This window comes from Helianthus annuus, chromosome 12 (genome assembly GCF_002127325.2).
Source record: "Helianthus annuus cultivar XRQ/B chromosome 12, HanXRQr2.0-SUNRISE, whole genome shotgun sequence".
Lineage (NCBI taxonomy): Eukaryota > Viridiplantae > Streptophyta > Magnoliopsida > Asterales > Asteraceae > Helianthus > Helianthus annuus.
Genome location: NC_035444.2, coordinates 63,923,197 through 63,930,045, shown reverse-complemented (window position 1 = coordinate 63,930,045; position 6,849 = coordinate 63,923,197). Strand labels below are relative to the sequence as shown.

Genomic DNA, 6,849 nt, shown 5'->3' with positions numbered 1-6,849 from the left:
GATGTCGATGGGAGAATTCCAAGTGATAGTGGGAATGGATTGGCTATCCCGTTACCACGCGAAAGTGGTTTGTTTCCAAAAGGAAATAAAACTAACGTCTCCTAGTGGAAAAAAAGTTATGATATATGGTGAAAAAGGAGGTAACCCGGTGATATGCACAATGCTAGAAGCCCATAAACTCATGAAACATGGATGCAAGGCCTATATGGTATATGCAAGTGAAACGGAAAAAGAACCCCTCAAAATTGAGAATGTACCGGTGGTGCGTGATTATGAAGATGTATTTCCGGAAGAACTACCGGGGATACCACCAGAACGGGAGGTAGAGTTCGGAATCGAGTTGATTCCGGGCGCGAAACCCGTGGCCAAGGCGCCATACCGACTTGCACCGTCGGAGTTACAAGAATTGATGTCTCAAATTCAGGAATTTCTTGACAAGGGGTTTATCCGACCGAGTGTGTCTCCGTGGGGCGCACCAGTCTTATTCGTGAAAAAGAAGGATGGCAGTATACGCATGTGCATCGATTACCGAGAGTTAAACAAACTCACGGTGAAGAATCGATACCCACTTCCAAGAATTGATGATTTATTTGACCAATTACAAGGAGCAGGTTGGTTCTCCAAAATTGATCTCCGATCTGGTTATCACCAATTGAAGGTCAAGGAGGAAGACGTTCCGAAGACGGCTTTTCGTACACGGTACGGGCATTATGAGTTCCTTGCAATGCCCTTTGGATTGACAAATGCACCCGCGGCTTTCATGGACCTCATGAACCGGGTTTGCAAACCCATGCTCGATAAGTCGGTAATCGTATTTATCGATGACATTTTGGTATATTCGAAGAATGAAGCTGAGCATGTGTGTCATTTGCGGGAAGTATTAGACACCCTCAGACGAGAAAAGCTATATGCAAAATTTTCTAAGTGCGCTTTCTGGCTAAGAGAGGTGCAATTTCTTGGACATATCATTAGTACCGATGGAGTACTAGTGGATCCGTCCAAGGTGGAAGCGGTGTCAAAATGGAACCCTCCAAGAAACCCCTCAGAAATCCGAAGCTTTTTAGGGCTTGCGGGGTATTATCGGAAATTCATACAGGATTTCTCCAAAATTGCCTTGCCATTGACCAAATTGACTCGCAAGGAGGAAAAGTTTGTATGGGGCGTTAAGCAAGAGGAAGCTTTCCAAATGCTCAAAGAAAGGTTGACCCACGCTCCGGTATTGACATTATTGGAAGGGACTGACGACATGGAAGTTTACTCGGATGCTTCCTGTTTAGGGCTCGGGTGTGTTTTGATGCAACGAGGTAAGGTCATCGCCTACGCCTCGAGGCAATTGAAGGTTCATGAAAAGAAATACCCGGTTCACGACTTGGAATTGGCGGCAGTAGTGTTTGCCTTAAAGATATGGAGGCATTATTTGTACGGGGTAAAATTTACAATTTTTACCGACCATAAAAGCTTGAAATATTTCTTCGACCAGAAGGAATTAAACATGAGACAAAGGCGGTGGTTGGAAACAGTCAAAGATTTCGATTGTGAAATACATTACCACCCTGGGAAGGCCAATGTAGTGGCCGATGCGCTGAGTCGCAAAGCAGATTATACCCCGATACGGGTAAGATCAATGCAACTTGTTGTGACTTCAAGCTTACTAGAACGAATTCGAGAAGCGCAGGATGAAGCTGTGAAGGCGGAAAACTGGAAAAAGGAAAGAATTATCGGCCAAGTTAAAGACCTTGAGATGGGCAGTCACGGTCTAAAGACTCGTTTTAATAGAATCTGGGTCCCTAACACATGTGACGTTAAGAAGCTTCTACTTGATGAAGCTCATAAATCCCGCTATTCCATTCATCCGGGAGCGACCAAGATGTATAATGACTTGAAGCAAAACTATTGGTGGCCCGGAATGAAGCGTGACACCGTGAAATACGTGGAAAAGTGTTTGACTTGCCTACAAGTTAAGGCGGAACACCAAAAGCCATATGGTAAACTTCAACAGTTAGAAATCCCGGTTTGGAAATGGGAGCAAATTACGATGGACCTATTGACCAAACTACCTAAAACAAGTCGTGGTTTTGATGCTATATGGGTAGTCGTGGATAGGTTAACTAAAAGTGCTCACTTTATTCCGATTCGTGAGACTTATACATCTGAGAAAATGTCGGAGGTATACACCAATGAAATCATAGCAAGGCATGGAGTACCGATATCCATTGTGTCAGACAGAGATACTCGGTTTACTTCGAAATTCTGGCGTGAATTCCAAGAACAAATGGGAACTAAATTGTTCCTTAGCACTGCTTACCATCCACAAACGGATGGGCAGCGCGAAAGAACAATACAAACGTTGGGAGATATGCTGCGTGCTTGCATTATTGACTTTGGAGGTAGTTGGGATGTCCATTTACCCTTGGCCGAATTTGCATATAACAATAGCTATCACGCGAGTATTAAAATGGCCCCGTATGAGCTATTATATGGCAGAAAATGTCGGACTCCGGTATGTTGGGGATAAGTGGGTCCGCGGGGGCTAGCACCTGCTGATATAATCCGAACTACAAATGCGAAAATCAACATAGTTCGGGCACACTTGAAAGCGGCTCAAGACCGGTAAAAGGCATATGCAGATAAAAGAAATAGGCCAATTGAATTTCAGGTTGGCGATATGGTTATGCTAAAAGTATCCCCATGGAAGGGTATTATTAGATTCAGAAAAAGGGGAAAACTAAGCCCAAGATTTATTGGGCCATTTAGAATCACTGAACGGGTTGGTAAAGTAGCTTATCGACTTGAATTACCCGAAGAGTTGAGTGGAATTCATAGCACATTCCACGTGTCACATCTCCGAAAATGTTTGGCCGACGAAACTGCTCATATCCACTACGATGATATCGAGGTGGATAACAGCCTCAACTATGCAGTAAAACCAATTGCGATTTTAGATCGTAAGGAGAAAAGTTTGAGGAACAAGATAATAAACCAAGTCAAAGTCAAATGGGAGCACAGAAAAGGGTCAGACACTACAAGGGAGTCCGAAGAAGAGATGCGACGACTCCACCCTACATTATTTGGTACGTAATTCGGTTTCGGGGACGAAACCCTTTTTAAGGGGGGTGGACTTGTAACACCCCGAAAATATAAATCCTTAAATTGGAAAATTCAAAGAGTTAATAAACAAGAATATACAAACTAGGAACTTAACCTAGTTAAGTTCAAGTCTTGAAATAATTCACAATAGGGTTAAGACACACAAACTTAAGAATAAAACAAAATTGAGGGGCTAAACTTGCCAAAGAGGAAAGTTAAATTCTGAATTGTGACAAAACTCACCAAACACACCATTCTTGGTGTGTCTGGTCGATCAGGAGCAAGAAAGGGGCGACCCCCATCCCTCAAACCCTAGAATCTTCACAAAATTCATAAATTAAGGCTGCAAATCTGCTTCAAATCAAGTTCTAAACACGAATTAACGATCACCTAATCATAGTGATCAACAGGTATGTAGAAATTTGGTGTTTTTGCTACTTTTTGAATTCTAGATTAAGTGTGAAAAACAAGAGATTCAACTTGATTGTTGATGCATGGCTGAAATTAGAAGGGTTATGAGGTTTAGGATCAAACCCTAGATGATTTCTTGACATAACCTTGTATAATACTTGTAGGGTTACATAATCACCATTGTAGGTGAGTAGTGAACTCTAAGAAACTTGATAAATGCAGAATTTAAAAATTCTTGTTCTAGCACAATCTGAAATTTGGAAGTGATTTCTGAAATGTTAATGATAAGATATGTGCTAAGTTGTTTAATTAAAGTGAAATTCGATGAAAATTACAAGATATGAACTTGGTAATGATTGTAGGAAAATCTGACCCGTTAGGTGTTTGTTGAAATGCCTAAGTGAGGATTTAAATGTAAAATGTTGATAAAAACGCAGATTTGATAATGGTCCATAATGATGTGATTGTGGTCATAAAAAGAGTTCTAAACATGTTGTAAACTGAAATTTCTAGGCAAAGAGTCCGGATCGTCATGCGGACAAACCGAAGGGAATCCACAGGGAAAGGGCGTGCTCTAAAGGTACGAAGATACTACTTCGTTATATTAAATTTCTTATTGTTTTTATGTCGTAATATAAAGCAAGGTAAACAAGATAGACCAATATGTCACGAAAGTGACTTTACGTCTTAAACAAGCGAACGGGTCAAAACAAGTGATAAGCATGAAACCTTGTATGTCCTGAATGGAGTGCAATTCAGCACCCAAACGGGTCAAACAAGTCTTGTAGTAAGCACGAAGCTAGATACTATTACATAATGCATGATTTTATAGGATGCGTAAACTGTGTAGCGAACACAGTAAGCAAATTGAGAAACTTTACCCTTAATATAGGAGTTAAAGTTTAGAAATTTTAGCATAAGTAACTAAACATGAAGCCTCGGAATCAAGCCTGTAAGCTATTCCGTAGACATACCCTCATGAGAATAGTCGAGTATTAGCACAGGTAGAATATGGGTATGGAAATTTACTTCGTCACTTAACGACTTATGTGAAAGTAAGTTGTTTGATGCATGGAAAATAATCAGCAAAACTGCAAACGAAACAAGGAGGTTTAGTACAGCCTTCACCGTAAATTACGGTGGTACCGTAATTTACGGTGGCCAGAAAAATTTTACGGTGGGGCTCTACTAATTTACGGTAGGCCTCAAAATGTCCAGAAGCCACCGTAACTTACGGTGTCACCGTAAGTTACGGTGGAGCCCAGTTTGATGAAATTTTTAATTCATTTTCTTGAACAAGTTTTCGGACCTGATTCGAATACGTAAATTTCCAAGAATGATAACGCTAATGCTTGTTTAAAATGTTAGTTTTCAGGTATTCAAGAAAAAGGATGATGATCAAGCATAACTATCCGAACCGAACACTCTAGCAAACGCTTCCGCATATGATCTTTTGTTCTAAAAACTATGTAAACAATTGTAGTTAATATCTTGATTATGATTTCGTAAGAATTATACATATATGTTGTGTTTAGTTTTGGTTTAAAATATTGAAAGTTTTTGTTAAGTCGTCATTTTGGCGTTAATGCAAGGTTCTATGTTGTTAAATCTTGTAATATAAACTGGGTCTTACATTTTCCCTAGTCCGAGTCGGTCGAACATTGATGCAGGCATGAGGTTGATGCTAGCCCCAAGATCGGCTAGTGCATTGCGTATGGGTGATCCTCTAATCAAACAAGGGATGGTGAAGCTTCCAGGATCGATCTTCTTTTGTGGGAGTTTGTTGAGTAGTAAGGCGGAGCATTCTTCGCTTAAATTAACTAATTGCAATGATTCAATTTTCCTTTTGTGGGTGAGAAAGTCTCTCATAATTTTTGAATATTTAGACATTTGGGTTAGGACTTCTACAAATGGAATATTGACATGCAATTGTTTTAGTAGATTTACGAATTTTGTGAATTGCTCATCGGTCTTTAGGCGAAATAACCGACTGGGGTAAGGTACCGGAGGATTCTTGGTAGGCTCTTGATTTGGTGGAGGAGTCGTTTCTTTTTGGGCGTTGGTGAAGTTGCAGTTTGGTTAGACGGGCTATTTTCGGTTGGAGGTATCGGATCCTCCTCGGGACCTGCAGTACGGTTTCTCAACGTGATGAGATGTACTTGCGCCTTCGGGTTGGTTTCGGTATTGCTGGGTAACGCGCCTTGTGGTCTCTCGGAGAAATTTTGAGCTAGTTGATTTAATAGTTTTTCAATGTTTTGAATATTAGCTTGTTGATTTCCAAAGTTCGATTCCAGTTGTTGAAATCGATCCGAGTTTTTCTTGTCGGTGTCGGAGATGAGGTGAGAGATAGCATCTTCAAGCCTCTCTCGTCCCCCTTGTTGTTGTTGAGAGAAATTTTGTAACTCGTTTCTTTGTTGTTGAAAGTTTGTTCGTTGGTTTTGATTTTGTTGGTTACTACTATTGCCGGGTTCTCTCCAACCAAGGTTAGGGTGGTTACGCCATCCTTGGTTGTAGGTACCCGTTGGAGGACCTGACGGCCTAGGTCTATTATCAATGTAGTTTACCGTTTCTATTTGATTATCCATTTCTTTCATACAACTCCAATTTTCATGTGGCCCACCACACCCTTCACAAGCCATAACCGAGGCCGTTTTTGCCATTTCTAACTTTTTGATTTTTGAAGAGAGGGCCTCGATTTGGGCTTGCAAAGAGGTGCTTTCGTCAACCTTATGGGCGCCCGGGGCAATAGATTTTGTGCCTCGGGGAGTGTGCCAATGAAAATTGGTTTGAGCAATTTCCTCAATTTGATTGTAAATTTCATTCGGGCGACGATTACCTAGAAGTCCCCCGGAGCTAGAGTCAAGTGTTTGTCTCGTGTGTGGCAACAACCCATTATAGAAGGTGGATACTTGTTTCCATACCGCAAGACTAGGATGGGGACACTTTCTTAGTAGCTCCTTGAACCTTTCCCAAGTTTCATATAAGGATTCCCCGTCCTCTTGTGAGTATGTGTTAATTTCAGTCATTAATTTAGTCGTTTTAGCAGGAGGGAAATACTTATATAGAAACTTTTGGGCTAGTTCATCCCAGGTGTTTACCGAACCAACTGGGAGGGTGTTAAGCCAAGCCTTAGCTCGGTCTTTTAGTGAAAATGGAAACATTCGGAGGCGGATGGCATCGTTAGATGCTCCGTTGATCTGAAAAGTATCACATATTTCCAAAAAGTTGGTAATATGTAAACGGGGATCTTCGTCCGCAAGCCCGTGGAAGGTTGCGGAGTTTTGGAGCATTTGTATCAAATGCGGCCGAAGTTCGAAGTTGTTGGCATCGACATTCGGTGCTTTGATAGCG

The 6,849-nt window shown here is 41.2% G+C and overlaps 1 non-coding gene across 1 annotated transcript; it reads left to right on the top strand.

The window, feature by feature from the left end:
- The first annotated feature begins 6,423 nt into the window (after positions 1-6,423).
- On the top strand, positions 6,424-6,530 carry LOC118485289. The gene has a single exon (XR_004875594.1). It is a non-coding gene; the product is annotated as a small nucleolar RNA R71 (small nucleolar RNA).
- The last annotated feature ends 319 nt before the right edge of the window (positions 6,531-6,849 follow it).